Source organism: Bombus terrestris, chromosome 6 (genome assembly GCF_910591885.1).
Source record: "Bombus terrestris chromosome 6, iyBomTerr1.2, whole genome shotgun sequence".
Classification (NCBI taxonomy): Eukaryota; Metazoa; Arthropoda; class Insecta; order Hymenoptera; family Apidae; genus Bombus; species Bombus terrestris.
In genome coordinates this window covers 6,113,229-6,130,722 of record NC_063274.1, presented here as the reverse complement: position 1 = coordinate 6,130,722, position 17,494 = coordinate 6,113,229, and the positions used below count along the sequence as shown (strand labels likewise).

At 37.7% G+C, this 17,494-nt stretch overlaps 1 protein-coding gene and 1 long non-coding RNA gene across 6 annotated transcripts in view; both read right to left on the bottom strand.

Moving 5' to 3' along the window:
* LOC105665832 (lachesin) overlaps nucleotides 1-17,494 on the bottom strand; it is a 484,949-nt gene that overhangs the window by 154,356 nt on the left and 313,099 nt on the right. The window lies entirely within an intron of this gene.
* On the bottom strand, nucleotides 12,034-13,916 carry LOC125385269. Its single transcript, XR_007224341.1, has 2 exons — nucleotides 13,282-13,916; nucleotides 12,034-13,174 (listed from the first exon to the last, which is right to left on the bottom strand). It is a non-coding gene; the product is annotated as an uncharacterized LOC125385269 (long non-coding RNA).

Genomic DNA, 17,494 nt, shown 5'->3' with positions numbered 1-17,494 from the left:
GTTATTCTAAACGCAACACCTGGCTCATGTTACGCGAATTCAAAGACAATTCGAAGTAGCTACATCACTTACTTCCTCCCGTAAGAACTTCTCGTTTCTTGCGTGCTTATCCTCAAGCATAATCTTCTCTCGCCCTTTCAAACTGTATAAAGTGTTTTAACAAGCAGCGGAAAAAAAACTTTCACAAGTCCACGCAATTATAACGTCTAACCCACCAAGGAACAAAAATTCCAAGACTTCGCAAATGAACGAGCCCGAGAATTCTTCCTCGATCGACGAGAAACAGAATCGCACAAAGCTAAATGAACAAACCTTACCACGAAATATTTTATCTTTGTGGAATGGAGGTTATTTAAGTAAGTGCGTCTTCATTCGATGATCGTATCCAATTTAAAACCAAGGTATTCCATAGGAAATCCATTTCGAACGCGATCTCCGGCAGCGTACTTCTAACGTGAGAATCGTTCGATCGTTCGACAAGGTGATTTTTCTCATCGAAGCGAGGCAGTTCACGCGAGTAACTTGATTTACCGGTGCACTGTTTTTCGTTGGTATACATAAACATTGATGTTTTATCATAAATTATAAATTAAGCGGCACATGCGCGTCGAACATCGCGCTTTCCAGTGCAACGAATCAATAATATTGCGTACAGTTTGCGAATCAGCCGAGCTTCGATTATCCTGTTACTACTTTGTGAGTTACAGAGGATGTTTGAGAAGGTTGTTGCCAAACTCCAGAAGTGTGTAGTGCTGATCGAAAGAACCTGGGAAGTCTTAAACATAACTCCAAGTATCATTAAAGTTGATTAAAGATGCTTCCAATTGTGAGCCTGTAACGGTGTACGAGATATTATTATGTGAAGTAGTTTCTTCGAAATGCAAACAGACACACAACTAGTAAAGTTTTCAATGCAATATATCAACACCTAAGACATTTTAACGAAAGAGCATATAAAATATCGAAGATTAATTTTCGAGACTGTGGAAGATCGATATCAGTGCGTACTTTCAATTTAGAAAAAAGTGTTTTACAAACAGTTGACGAGAATTCCGACACAAATTGTCAGGAGTAATATTACAAAAAGGAATTATTGGTCATGTAGAAAATTGTGAATGATAAATTGTTGTTCCCTCACCGCACGACATTTCCAAGTTATTATTACCTCATTGATGAAACTGTCCTATATCTTTGGAACTGACGATACTCGGACCCATATTTATTAAGACATTTTTGCTTATTTTGACGAATAATATTAATACGTGCTTCTGAAAATAGGCGGCAACTTTCTGAAACACCATGTAGAATCTATAGCAAGAAAAAAGAAACGACCCATACTCGGTCAGTGAGCGTCGAGCGCATAAATTCTTCCATGAACAGGGAAAATCCTACGGATTACAATGTTCGCGTACAGCTAGTGGGAAAGTAACTCCATGAGAACTTGAGAGTGACTTTTTAGTCGGAATACTGGTGTAGCAGTGGATTTATTATGTGGAATTTCGATGAGGAAAGGTTCGAGGGATTGGTGATTTGGATAGGAGAGAACGGGAAGTTTGGATAATGGATAGTCACACAGTTGCAACGGAATTTGGAAACTGAGGACTCGAGGAATATGGGATTTAGAAGATCCGCAGACAGCGGGGAGCAGTCTGGGATCTAGAGATAAACGAATATTTTACCATTTGAAGAGTTGAAAGTTTAGGAAGACCGAAAATTGTACAACTAAATATTTTTGGCCAGCATCTGGAATTTTAAGAAGCCAAAATCTTTAACAGTACGAAATCCGTCTAGTCCATTGGATTTTGGGATGAAAAACTAATTAATTGGACATTCGACTAACTTTCTGGATATTAAAAAGCTAAAGGGTAGAGCAGCAAAAAGATTGATTAATTTTAGAATTAGAAAAATCAAGCAGCATAAAATTGGAAAAATTGAAATATGTCATAATCACGTATTCATGTCATGTTCGCGTATTCCGATATTCGAAAAATTACAGTTTTGAAAAATAAAAACTTTGAATAACACGAGGTCTGGAAACCTTAAGCTCAGAAGGTAAATTGAATTGATTCAAAGTTTCACATAGATCTGAACAACAGGATTCTAATTCAACAGATTCCAACTACAAGAAATCCAGAAAATTACCATTTCGAGTATTTGTACATTCGAAAATATAAACTCACAACCAATTGCGCCTAGCCACTGATTATATTTAGCAGATTTATGTACGTATATTCTGCTCACGTACGATTCAATTCAACGTCCTCACGCGAAGATAGACGTGACTTCTAATAAATTATGATTACCGTAGGATCCTGTTAATCGCAGAAGTCTGTAGACTCGCAGCGGCAATATAAGCAGCTGTTTACCCATTCAAAGATAACGTTCACCACCATGGTGGTTACTCGGGAAGTGTGTTCTAAAGGTTTAATGATCTCTGCCTCGCGTGAAACTTCTCTTTCTGCGTGGATGAGACACGCGAGCGCCCCGCCAAGTGCTCGTTAAACCGAACATTTCCAGGGAAACGGACACGAGGAGAAACGTTAAGACATCGTGAAATTTTCCAGATGTCTGTCGTCCAAGGAGTAGATGATAAAAAACTGAATAAAAGACGAGAAAAGAAACAGTTAAAGGAAAAACTTCTGCTTTCAGCACGCTCCATTTCTAGATAGGGCGAGTAGTTCGAACGATTCGTTGCTGGTGACCTCGCTACCGATTTGGAAAAGCTGATTACTTTTCACTTCGCTTCGAATCTGGTCATTTGCGAGGCGAAAGAGTTTTCAGGCTTAGCGTCACGCTTCCTTCTCGCCGATAATCGCTCCGCTCTTCCTCGTTTTCCTTCTCTCTCGTTTCTGCCTGATAAAGTTAATTTCGAGTAATCGCAAATCGGACTCGATCGTTTAGATCCTAGTCGATGCGAGACCTACGTAGGTAGAACGATTTTAAAGTTCTTGCTTCGCAATTTGGATTTTGATTATTTACAAATTAACCATTCTTTCTCGCAATGGTAAACTGACTCTGCGACAAAAAATAAACAAAACGCGATGTTAAAACACGGATTAGACTAACACTAAAGTTTACTTTCATGATATTTTGGAAAATAGATACCGTGAAATATCTGTAACTAAAACATATTAAACATCGTAATTAAATATCTTTTTATCTGCAAAACAATATTGGTACGTGCCGACTTAAATCTCCAAATTCCTAGATCAGTCAAAACATCTATAAGAAGAATCCTACGCTACCATACAAATATAAAAATTATAGTGCGTTTCCTCTTTACATTTTTCAATTTACTTTTGAAGCCTATTCGTTTCTCATTCCTTGGAACTAATCGAACCTTGGAACAACATCGAGAGTTTTACCATTTAACCACTTTCCAATTCACCAGCGCATCGAACTTCAATCCGGAAACGATTCAGCAATTCCACAGAAACAGAAAAGCTGCTCGAGGAGCAGATTAGTCTAATCAGATTAACCATGGCCGATTGGAATCGCGTGTTTTCCCTGACATCGTTTTCTCAAGCGTTCTTTATCCGCGTTCCGTTTCGACGCCGTTCCATCCACAGGAAAGAACGGCTCAAGATTATATTTGTTTTTTCTTTCTTTCTTTCCATCCGCGCCCTTTCTGCTCGATGCACCGATTCTCCAACGCAGCCATTAAGAAGTACACACGGTTACGTCGGGTATCCCGTTTTTCCCGTCTCTTTTTCAAAGCTCTTTAAACGCCACCTTCGAGCGTGCACCGCGGCTGCCTACGACCGTGCCTCGCTTTAGTGCATTTCCTGAGCTTTTAACGAGGTCCTCATAAAAGTACTGCTGCGCGGCCCCTTATTCTTGTTATTTAGTGGCGGCTAACATTACCTGTATCACGAACCGACGCGTGTACACTTTCACTCAGTTCGTGTACGTTGATCAACTCCTTTGATCTATACCGTTTCTGATGTGGCGTACCGGTAATTGAGCCATTTGAATACGCCTTTGTCGCTTTCGAAATACACTTGCGTTCAAACTCCAATTAAAATGGTTTCATTTTGTTTCGAGAAAAATGACGATTCACGCACAGGTATGTAACTTTATCTTCTTTTTTTCAATTGTATTTAAGAGGTTTTTAAATAGATGGTTTTTGAACATTGTGAATCGTTCGATAATCGTACAGCCTTTTTCGTTCCGGTGTTGTTTGCGAGGATACATATCCATAATATTGCAATTTTGAAATTGATAATATAAAAACACCGTGCGATTTGAATACACCTTTGTCGTTTTTGAAATTTCTTGGTGGATTCAAAGTCTAGGCAAGGAGTTCTCTTTCTGAACTCTGAGTTCTGATTTTTCTTGGTTTTTGAAAATAGTTACGATCGGTATTTGGATGTATAATTCTGCATAAGTGTCTTTTTTCAAAATTTTCCAATAGATGATTTTGTGATGTCATGAAGTATAATACGGTCCTTTTTGTTTCAGCATCGTTTGCAAATATACTTGGCCTTTCCCCATAGTCGTATATGTATGTAATTTTTGGATTGCTGATGTAGAAGGGCAAAATGCGCTGCCTTACTCGTTCGAACGAGCGGTGTTCTACTTGTCTGCTCAAGCACCGGCGCGTTCTACTTGTCTGACTAAGCACGATCGTGTTTACTAGTCTGGTCAGACACGCTCTTATTCTACTTTCATGAGCAGGCACTCATGTCGACTTCCAAAACTCTCGTTATTTACATCGGAGTACCATTTCGTCTTTTTCTTCAACTAATAGCACATATTTCATTGAAAACTTTTATTAATAAACCAAATAAAATTATGAGAGACTCACCGTTAAATTCTAATGGAAATTCAATTTTTAATATCATCTTTAAAAGTATTAATCTATAGATTGGTTTCAGTTTCATGCTGATATTTTTGCAAATTAGAAATGTCTAGAGAATATTATAAATTTCTTTATTATTCGATTCAAAAATGGTTCGTGATTAAGAAATGGAAATTATTATAAATTTCTTAATGATATGTTTTGTTGCAGTTTGGCGATGAACTTAAAGGAAAGCGATGGTTATGGATTTAAAAAACTGAATCGAACGAAAAGAAAGTGAAACAAGTGCTTAATAGCAATCGAAAAACTCTTCTGAAACCTCACGTCGTTCGCGCTATACTTTTTCCTTGTCTCTTACCTCCATTTGTCTCCTTGAAGTTCCTCCTTTCCTTCCCTCCATCGGCTGAATCATTTATTCGCAGAATTTTCCGATAAATTCCAGTTTCTTTTCCCATTTTTTCACTAGCTAACTGAGCGACGTAAAATGCAATTCAAGATTGTTATTTAGATAATCTGCGATCGTTGAACTGGGAATGAAAGTGATCCGAATATTTTGAAAGAAAGCTTTGATCGTATCGCTGCGAAAAAGGAAATGTTAAATATACATTCAAATATAAGTGTAAATATACAGGGTAGTTGGTAACTGGCGGTACAAGTGGAAAGGGGGTGATTCTACGCGAAAAAAGAAGTCGAAAATATAGAATAAAAATTTTTCGTTTGAGGCTTCGTTTTCGAGAAAATCGACTTTGAATTTTCGCTCGGTACGCGTGCACTTTATCACGTCTCGTTATAACGGATCTCACTGTAGATCGTTGTCTCGATTGACATTATTGTAGCCTTTCATACTTTAAAACAATCGAATACGTTAGAAAGTGTTCATAGAAATTTAATTAGAAGAGCAGAAGTATGTGTTCGGCAGAATGGGCAACATTTTCAGCAATTTTTATAATATGTATAATAAAAGTGCACGCGTACCGAGCGAAAATTCAAAGTCGATTTTCTCGAAAACAAAGCCTCAAACGAAAAATTGTTATTCTATATTTTCGACTTCTTTTTTCGCGTAGAATCATCCCCTTTCCGCTTGTACCACCAGTTATCAACCACCCTGTATTTACAATTTATAAGATAGGTAAAAGATAAATTGCAAACGTTTTATATGTCCACCTAATAAACTATGGTACATACTTTTTGCATTATTGAAATCACGATCAATGAATGAAGGAACGATACAGTGTATGTTAGGATAAATAACATGTGTATGCGTAGGAGGAGATGTATTTATTTACTAATTGGAAGAGACGCGAAGCCGCGAGAACTATTCTCGCAAGTATTTATCCAATTTTAATTTAATATTCGTTTATTTGACTGAACTATACTCTATCTATTAAATTAAAAAGCATTAGTTCTCTCTGATTTCTCTTTCAAAATCTCATTCTACATGAAGTTAGTATTTAGTTCGTTTCGCCCAACAAAGAGCCGTTCGATTACACAGCAATCTACAAACAATAGACTCTAGCACTCACCACGTAACTCGCCACTATTGGTCTAACCTACAATCGATCATCTAAATGAACAATCATTGTTCTCGATCCGCGATTCATTTACCTTTCAACGATAGAAAGAACGAGACGTATCTCGTAAAGGGCGAAGAATTAACAGCTAGCTAATTGCCAGCCATAAAACCCGCCAAAGCAGCTTGGCCTGTCTCCGTTTTCTCATTTCGTTCTATCATTGCCCGCGTTCTTTTCATCTGACTGCGATTTAAAGGGCGAGGTCTCGTGGAACGCTTCTTCCAATTGTGTCTGTTCCATTCACTCAGTCGTCTGATCCGTGCTCGCGCTTCTTCAGCGAGTCTTCATCTTTTCTACGCGAAGCCTGCTCGTGGGATTCGCGGTTGAATCTGATTCGAAAGCCGGAAGCCAGCTCAGGAATTACTCTGCAGATCCTTCTTGGTTAGACACCGTTTCTAAGATCCAATTTCTAGTAAAGTGTGCAATGTACCCAAGTATGACGGCAGCCACTTCGCTTTGACGAGCCGGAAACGCCCGTGGAATCCTTTGCAACCCTGAACACGAGACTCTGCAACGGCGTTCGGTTGCTACTTTCGTCTCTGCATCCTGTTTCCTGTGTATCGTCGCGTGTTTGCCTATTGCTGGAAGCACAGCGCATCTCTATATCTGGATTCGATTAACGGACAGGAAAATCTAGTCAAGGATATAGCTCTGGTATTTGAGTTTCAGCAGTGTCAGAATGGTATTCATAAGCAAATTGGTTCGATGCTATCTTAGATCGATATCGTTGCGAATATGATGGTTGATTTTGGTTTCTGGAAGGTAGCGATACGTTGTTTGTATAAAATAATTTATTCCGAATTGTTGAAACCGCCATTAAATTATTCTAAGGGCGAGCAAAAATTTGTTGTACTATTCTACATAGACTGTATATTCTGAGAATATATTTTTACGCTCAACCAATTTTTCGGAAAAGAATATACTATATCTCGCAAAAAGAATTCATAAAAGACTATTTACCTTATCCAAAGTAATTCAATTCGAGTCTCCGAAACCACCATTAAATTATCCCAATGGAAAATAAAATTTTCTGTACCACCTCTGACACGGAATATATTCTGCAACTGACTCGTCTCTCATTACGCTGTGATCTACGTGCCGACATCTCGAGGCGAGATGTCTTCCGATACTCGCGTTATTCAAACGAGATTTCGATATCTAACGTTCAAGGAGGTTACAGGTCTAACGAAATTTGCCGGATTCCGATCGCGCAGTACTGTCGAAGCTGAGAAATACGTGAACTACGAAGACGCGTCCTCGTGGACGCCAGCTAACTTTCACCCGTCGATCTACTTCGTCCTCAACGTCTTTATTTTTCTCTGCCGCCGTTACTATTCTCGTTCCTTCGTCCTTTTCCTTTCTTTCTTTCTATTCTGTATTCTTCGCATTTTTTCTCTCTTTCTTCTTCTCGTTAAATCCCTACTTTATCAGTCCTATCGTTCTCGGTTCTCACACGGTCTATATTAACCGAGCTGATTTTTTTCACGGCTGCGCCCACAGAGGTATCCTGTCTCACCAATTTCCGTCATAGGACTCGATGAATTTTCAAACCCTCCGATATTGCCCCCCGAGTCCTCTTCGATCACGAGCTTGCGAAAAGATTCTTTTTCTAATAATCCCGATAGCGAACGATGTAGGATTTTCTTCAAGCTATACTTATGCGAGCCTTCTTAGATTTATTTTCATGCTGGCATACTGTTGCTAATTTCGTGTATTGGATTCGACAGAAGTATCTTGGGAAATATGTGTGCATAATAATTCTCGAATGAATATGATACATTTGAATTTTGTAATTTTCTTTCGCATCTTCTATATAATTCCTACACTCTCGTTTAGCGACCTTAGGATATTTTCTATATGTTTCGACTATACTGTCAAACTTCTGTCTTTGAAGTATACGCGCGTCGTTATTCATTGACAATTTCGGGGAATTTTGAGGACGAATCCCCTTCTCAGTCGTTAAACTGTGATTTACTTGCACTCTCGCAGAAGACTATATGTTTGCCTTGGACTTTCACAGAAGACTATGCGGTTGCCTTGGACTTTCGCAGAACACTATGTGGTTTCTTCGTACTTTCGCAGAAAACCACTTCGACTTTCCCAGAAGACTATGTGGTTTGCTTAGATTTTCGCAGAAGATTACATGGTTTCCTTAGACTTTCGCAGAAAACTGACTCTTCGATTTACCTCTAATTGGATAGTTTGTTGCACCATCCCTTTCAACGCGTCGTGGCTTATCTTCAACAATTTTCATTAAAGGATCATCTAATTTGGTACTCTATACGACAAAGAGAACTTCTCATTTCTCATAAGACGAATCTATAGAAGAGCGTTCCTTGTACAAAATACCTTAATCGGACTCGTTGAAATTACTACTAAATTATCCGATCGACAAATACAATTTTTCCTACCGCTTCACGTAGGCAATGTGTATCGGATATTCTGAGAATATATTTCTACGTCGGATCAATTTCCCCAACAATATGTCGTTTCTGACAGAAGAATCCATAGGATGATTACCAATATAGTAAGAAGACTAATAAAAAGTACATGAGTTTTGAAGTCCGTTGTTTACATCAAATAGGTGGAATTTTATGAAAGATGAAAGATGTCCCTTTTCTGGTGTTTCTCGATTCATTCAGAGTGTCATCTTCTCTCGTTTCCTGCTTTCGAAGAGATTCCCTTCCTCTAATTAATAATTTTCTAAACAAGTTTACGTAATTATGAGTCGAATTTCGTCAAATGAATATAAGATTCAAATATAAAAATTCGAAAATCGTAGCAGAATTAAAGAACGAAGCTTCTGAAATCTCCTGTCTTGAGAATATTACCTGTCTTGAATGTAAATGATTTCTTAACTTTCATAATAATATAATTAACAAACATACATTTCCTACAAACGATTGCTGACAAACGAACATAGAAACATCTTTGAAATCTCTCACACTAACGATTTCTATTATAAATTTTCCCAAGTCTTATCAAACCAAGAACAAACGAAACATCCTGGTTCGCTATCACTATATCAATAACGATTGTCATCACGATTCTCCGCAAAGTCACGCGAGCTTCAATTGTCCCCTTCATCTTTCTCATCCAATCACCCAGGCAATTTGAAAAAAAAAAAGAACGATTTTCCAGACTTCTCCGGCATAGCGGTGCGTGCCGGCTGCGTGATATCGGCGAAGAATTTTAATGACTTCCCATAAATCCGAGGCGGGGGATGGTATCGAGGGAATTTCACGTTGTTTTTTTTCTGCGGCTGAGCATTCCACGAGTCCTCCTTAGCGAATCCATTGAGAAGGAATGGCGGTCGTATCGTCATTTCCCACCCTTCCCAAAGGAGGAACGTGAAAAAGCGGCAAGAAGGCGATAGAAGACGTATAATTGCTGGGAGATTGAAAATTCCGTTCGCACCGCCCCGATAAATCCGGCTTTCGCCCTGCGAAAATGTCAGCCGACTTGAACCAGAACGATCGTTGATCGTCCGTTTGATTCCGTGTCGATCCAATGCGACACACGATGCGATCCTTTGCTACTAACCGAGCAAATTTGACTCCTCTAATATCAGTCATCCTCCATTTTCCTTCCTCTCGTTTCCTTCTCTGGCTATTCGAGATTTACCTTCTATTCTTTTGTCCTGGAGAAATACCTAGATTCGATGTCGAGTCGACGATACGTGATACTTCTCTGTTGAGGATATCACACGTCGGCTCTCCTGTACAATTGAACTAATATTGTTGATGAAATTTTACGATTTACAATTTATAAATTGCATACCATTTTGCACGGTAATATGTTTGGTTGTAAAATTGATGAAATTTAATCAGACAGTTAAAAATAATAAAGTGTTAGCTGGAAAAAATGGACAGAATTCCTGAAAAATATATTCAACACTATAGATTCACAAAGAGAGACTTAGATATCAATCTATGTATATATGAGTTTTCATTAACGAACAAATCTTTAATATCGAACTGATCAGAAATTTTTTGCCGACGACGTATATATATATATCGTGGAATAGTTGTTTAAAATGTAATGTGAAATATCTGATAAATTGAATAAGAAAAACGTGCTGATAAAGCAGCAGTAGAATTTATAGTATCTTTAAGATAAAAGTAGGAACAGAAATTTCAATGTCGTCGTAAAATCAATGTTGAAAAGTGATCTATGAAAAAAAAACTTCGAAAACATGTCGATCGAGCTAGTAACGGTTAAAGATAAGAATATGACGCGATATTTCTGATCTTGCTGATCCATAATTCGTGGTTGGAACACTCTTTGTCGTTCGTTTCATTTCGAAACGTGCAATTGATATTCTCTGCTAGTAACGATCCTCTAAAATTTATGTTAGTTTCGTTATCATTGTTTGCGCCGTTAAAACGAAAAGTGTGTTTCTGGCTGACAGTACACTCCGCTAGACACCGATTTTCCTAGACGAACGTTTATAAATCAAGTTATCCGTGACAACGTCGATATCGCATCGTTGATGAAACCTACCGGAAAACATCGCCACGAAATCAATCGGACATTTGCTTCCACCAAAGAAACTTCCATGAATTTATATTCAACTAATTTATGCTTTACAAAAAACGACCAACTGATAGATTTTTCATTTTAGATTGCATTTTAACTAAGGAGAGGGAAATAATGACAAAACATCGCCACGAAATCAATCGGACATTTGCTTCCACCAAAGAAACTTCCATGAATTTATATTCAATTAATTTATGCTTTACAAAAAACGACCAACTGATAAATTTTTCATTTTAGATTGTATTTAAACTAAGGAGAGTGAAATAATGACTCATACGTGGTCCTAGCTATCACAAAGAAGACTTCGATACCCATTACGTTTAGTGCAATTTATTCTTTATATAAACAATAGATAGATAATAGATCGTTGTTATTTTCTAAAAAAAAACCACAACGGCAAATTATAAAATTGGATGGAAATTTGAGGTGAGACGTGTTCCGGTAAATCAGCAGCGAGCATAAATTTCGCTTTGATTATCGACTATCGTTTGTCTATCTGGACGAAATTACAGGGACGAGTAAACCGGATGCGGCATAAAGCGCGACGTCGCATAGATTCGAAGCCTTTTCAACAGGAGGCAATCCAGCTTTCAAAGTTTCGCCTGTCTATACATATGTATTCGCCGGAGCCGGTCAGTGAATGCCAGAAAATAAACAAGATTATTTAGAAAGCTCCGCCGCGTTTGCAACTTGTTCGCGCGTCCACCTGTCGAATATATACGGTTTCTGTGGCCTGTGACCACGAACGGGCACACACGTGCATACTATACACGTCCAGTCCACTTATGTTGGTGTAAACAGGCCCTTGCGCGAGTACACATATTTGCACTTACGATTAAGCGTATAGATACACCGTGGAATACAAGTATCCGGGCGTTAAACTTGAGTGGCTCTGTCCTTTTGCTGAAACGGATGGTAATGGGCAAATTATTTCTGAATGGTTCAAAATTTTATTGGCGTTTTCATAAAAATTTTTGGAATTCAAGTATTAAAATGGAAATGATTGTATAATTTATTAACATATTCGTCGCTGATGTCTTTGTATCTTTCTTCTTGTCTTCATTTGTAGCTCCTCTATGCTCAGGATCGGAGAGATGTATAATAATTGTAAGGATAAATATAAGAATATGTTTATTAAAAGTCTTTGTTGTAATTACCTTTCGATACAAATAAGTTATTTAAAAATTGCACTGATCAACTCTATAAATTGTAAAATAGAAAAAATAGATTGTTCGCTTGCTTTTGATGAAACAATCTGATGTTAATAGACTTTTTATAGGCGGACATGTACAGGAGATATCCAGATTAACTACATCTTTCTGTATGAAATTATATGTTTTTTCACATATCTTGCGATAGGGTGTTTTAAATTCGTTGTATTAAATAAAATATTTAGTAATATTAAATCATCAGTATCGTATAGAGAATTTGTCTGTGTTGGATCGTAGCGTATCATCCCTTAGATCGATAACCGAAGATGGTAAGGAAAGTTTCGTTTTGTTTGTCGAGTGAAAAGAAAACGGCGGACGAAGTTCAGTCTGGCTGAAGGAAGAGAAATTACGTTGGCAATATCGAATCCGATAATATCGGGAGTGTTCTTTAATAAAGGCGGATGGAATTGAATTTTTCGTAATATTAAGATAAACTGTTTTAATTAATTCTTCCGGAGAAATTTCTGAGAAGGGCTTAATTGTTTGTATAATTAATATCGAGGCAGCTGTATCTTCCATTCTTTCTTTTTTTTATTTAGAAAGATGAATGCCACTCGTTCCTTCTAGAGTTCTTTTTTTTTCTCTTTTCTCCCCTTTAATTTATCTCGGAATTTCTTGCGTTCAACTTCCCCAAGTTCGTTTCCCATTTTAGTTTCCATCTTCTTCCTTGCAAAAGATTGTTCGATGTTACAAACGTTACCGTGATCAGAAGGACTCAACTTCAAAATCCAATTCTATCAAGTTCTGGTACTAAGTTCCATTATTTTTTTGTTTCCAGATGTTTTCCTTTCGTTAATGGATATCCCGTTTTCCCTTTATGATTTCTACTTTCCTCGAAAGAAAAAATTGAAAAGCCACCATTTAAAGTCCAACTGCTAAAAATTGGGGATTTTGTACGAACCAAAGCTTCGTAAGAAGGCCGTGGAATATACTGTGACAAAGACCAATAGTAGCAATAGGTATAACATATTGTAGATACAACACGTTGAAAAAGAAAATTCATTTCAAAAAGAATATACTTATTCGATTAATTAGACCAACATTTTGGAGATCTAAAATGTCCAGAAAAATATTTTAAATTATATATTACTCTCAAAAAATTGATAAACATGTGCAAACTCTATATTTTACATAGTATACATCATATGATAATACTTACATATAAATTTGGACTTTTGAATTCAGGACTTTAATTTTACGAATTAATAAATACTATACTTTGAAGAGTTTACAACTGATACATGGGCAACATAATTTCTATAGAAACTGAAATGTCTTATTTCACAACACTTCGATGAACATTTGAGAAAAATCCGAGTCTCATCGCCAATTCAAATTTCACCATTACCCTCGTCCCAATTTCCCCATCCAAAAGACACATTCTCTCCTTATTTCATTACAGATCACGCAGTGAGGTTACACGTAAATGTTCCATAAACGTGTAGGGAGAGGGCTTAAAGGTTCCAAAAAAGCGACTCACGTTCATTTTCCTTGTTATTTAAATGTGACGAAGGCCGAAAGACCGAAGTCTCGGATTTGAACCCTTAGACATTTGCTCGACTACTGACTGAAACCGATCGTCAACTGTTGGATGTCGAAGAATGTTTAGATCATCGACGAACACCGATAACTGTGACACGGGTCCTCGAGAGAGGTTTCCACGTTTTATCGCCTACAAACGTAACATTATTTTAAAAAATGCGGATGAAGTAAATCATTGCTTTACGAAGGCTTATCATATACGGTGAACCATTATTCTTTTGTTCTCAAATTACAGAACTTCTTTCTCTGCCTACGATTTGTACAGTGATCCTCGGTAATGTATTCGCTGCTGTAATATGCTTTTTGCACTTATAAAATACCTTATTCTCTTGGAAGTTCACAAAACTGGATTAACATCTAGATCAAAGAAATTCTTGGAATTCTTCTCATAATCATACAATTACGCGAATGAAACGCGTATGCGAACGCAACGTACGTCCCCGACGCGTTAAAATTTCAAAGGAAGGTCTACTCTTCTCATTCAACGATTACGCAAGAAGCATAATAATTATCTAATTACGTCTCTTACGATTTACCTTTTATTCACCTAAATACCGTTTAAACCACCCAAAAAACTGGATCTAGATATGGCGAGGTACGCGCAGCTAAAATACAGGAGGCAAACCGCGACGGACCTTAATGTATATTTACAGTCGACGTCTAACTCTCGTAGTACGTATTCGTCGACTTGCATGGTCGTTTCGATGCACGTAGAGGCGCGTATAACCAGTTGGACGGTAGCTGGAAAAGCTGGCTTCCGAAGGATGTGCACCCTGAATTAATGAAGCCACGGACGCATTCGGCTGTGTGACTGGTAATCCTCTTTCGGTATTTCCTGAAGCACCGGTTGGGATTGCACGTACGATAAATAGAGATAATCCAAGGGACGTGTGTCTGTGAGTGTGTAACGCCACGAAATATGCGCCACGAGTGCGGGCACGTATTTGGTAATCGTTGCGGAATCGTCCGTAGACGCCGGAAACCCGGATGAACGAGCTATGCCACTCGTGGAACCGTCCCGTTAGCGGGTTACTGTGCAAGAATATGCCGGGTCATTTCGCGGATTGTTTGAAATTAATGCGCTTTGGTTTTCAGATTAATAGGGTTTGCAAGCAATTGAGAAAGGAAGAGTAAGGGACGAAACATAGTGGCTTTGATTCAGAGGATAGACAGCGTAATGGTTGTGCGTGGGATTCGTTGATGTACGATTTGTTTGTTTAAAAGAGTAATTTCATAGGAGATCGGTATTTAATGTAATGTTATATAACGGAAAAAGGTCTCGTGGTCATCGTGATGTAGCTATCGTATCGACACGTTACCACAATCGATATCAATTGAACATTCTGTGTACTGGGGATAACGTGAGCTTTGTCGCAGGACAAATAGTTTGTACACGTTCACTACACTAAAGAAATTTAATCTCTAAGTTGGTCAATCGTTCTATCAAATTTTCTTAAAAATTATCTTCCACAAAATGTATAATATCGACCTTCTGAAATCAAGCAGGAAATTTAGTGCTAACGTAAGCGATAATAAGTGTGTCCATTGGCCACAGTGAAGCATGTTTTTGAAAGAAGAAAAAGGGATGAAAAATGTAGGGACTCACGTGGATCGACAAAACGTGCGAGAACGTCCGTGTCGCGTTGTTCTCGCGCGAGGCCGGCCTTAATTGAAAAAGCGTCGTCATTGCGGTCATTGTTCCAGTCACCGTCATCGTGTTCGCGCGAACGGATCGACGTAACAGCGGCTTCCTCTGGCTGCTCGCCGCACACATTGTTCGCGCGCGCACACGCTTCATTCTCTTCTGTTCTACCCTGGCTCCATTTAAGCCGTGGCTTGTTACCGAGGCATATATTTTTTTACGATCGAGTCGTCTCGTGGTTTGTGGCTCAAGAATGTTTAGTGGAAAAGGAAAAATGTTGATAAACGAGAAGTACATGTCACGATCAGAATTGGACGATCTGTGTTGAATAAAAAATTAGATTACGAAAGAGACTCGTATGATGTATCTTTTATTTTTATTTCGACGGTAGAACGTCGACTATCAGAATACTACGTAAATAGAAAATCTAACGATGGTTCTTTCGTATAAATTATTGGAGATTAGAAAGAAAAATTGAAAGAAGTTAATACGCTTTTATTCAGAAACTTTTCTTCCTATTTGATATTGATATTCGTGAATTAAACTCGAAAAATATCTTTTTCGATATTTCCTACTGATTGAATTATTGTTAATTACGTTTTGAAAGTAATTGCATACGATCAACGAGTCATAATATTGTTGAAATTTTTGATTTTGGGCGTTTCGCAATAATTGTCACGGATATAAAAGGATAATAATTGAAAATATAGAATTTAATATACTATAGAATGACTTTATGAAATTTGGGGAAAAGCGTTGTGGATTTTGCGACAAAAACCTTTATGCCGGGTAGATCTATTCACCTCTTTATTTGTTCCTCGTCAATCTGAGTTTCTATGCAAAACTTTTTCTAATGGATAATAAATTCTTTCTTTGGACTCTTTTATATGATACTCGTCGATATCCTTTCACGATCCGAATCTCCTTTGACGTCTTTCACGTAATATTATACTTTTTATAGCGCAGCTTATCTCAAGGTCCAAAAGATACGATGAAGAGGATTTTCGAGGAATGAAAATTGTGGAAATCTATATAGAAATCTATACGACGGTACTAATGCGCGCAGAATACACAATGTATATGGCGAATGAAAATTTAGGTTACAGATTTTAAAGAGAGAAATAAAAAGGGAAACAGGCAGCCATATAAGCTAAATAGAATACAATGGGACTAAAATATTTTATTATCAATCTATGTATGAAAATAATTACAATGAAAATTCGAAGCAAATTTATAAAAACGTTCCAACATTTTATTTATTATTATTTACATACGCGTATACCTATTGAGTTATCATCTAACGCGATAAACGCCAAACAACAAAATAATATAACACATAAATGCAATTCATAACTATTTATAATTTACCCAACTTTTTATGGTAAATATATAACAACTGAGTGTATCTGCTTTTAGTAAGATAGTAGAATCATTATGAAAATTGTTTTATAGATATACGAAGAAAAAAGTTCTTAAGAAAAACGATTATAGTTATCGATTCAAATTTGGTTAATATTAAAAAAAAGCTACAATTAAAACATTTTATCCCTCATTTTATCCCACAGGTCTATTTTTTCAAAAGCTGCTCAATCTATTCATCCCAAAATATCGCACATGACAAGCCAACCACGAGAATAACATAAACACCAGAATTCTAATTCCCAGAACGTTAGTCAATTAGATGTTTCACACGTGTCGCGTTATCTTTGATAACATAGTCCTATTAATCACATTCCTTCTGCGGGGAAAGTAGTTTACGCGGTGGTACTTTGTTTAACGAGGACGGTTAAGTGGATTGTAGCGGAAACGATTTCCGGGCGAGCAAGCTCGAGAAACAGGAGGGTGAGAGCAGAGAGAAATGGAAGCGGTATAAGAAATGGCTAGCGATTAGGGCGAAAGATAATCCATAAATTATTAAAAGAGCGGATCGTGCGAATTTTCAAAATGGCCGTGCGGACGCCGGAAGACGGCCGCCATTACGTCGATTTTTCTCACTCCTGCAACGGGGTACAGGAAAGATCTTTTTCCAGGATACATTATGGGATTATTAGAGCGCCACGGCGAACTAATCTTTCTGGGGGCGAAATTGTTCGCCTCGTCCTCGACGCTGGTTCCCGTGCCAGACTCGTTTAATAAACTTTCTCGGACGCGCACTTTGCGGACGCCGCGGCAGTAATTTCTTTAAGGC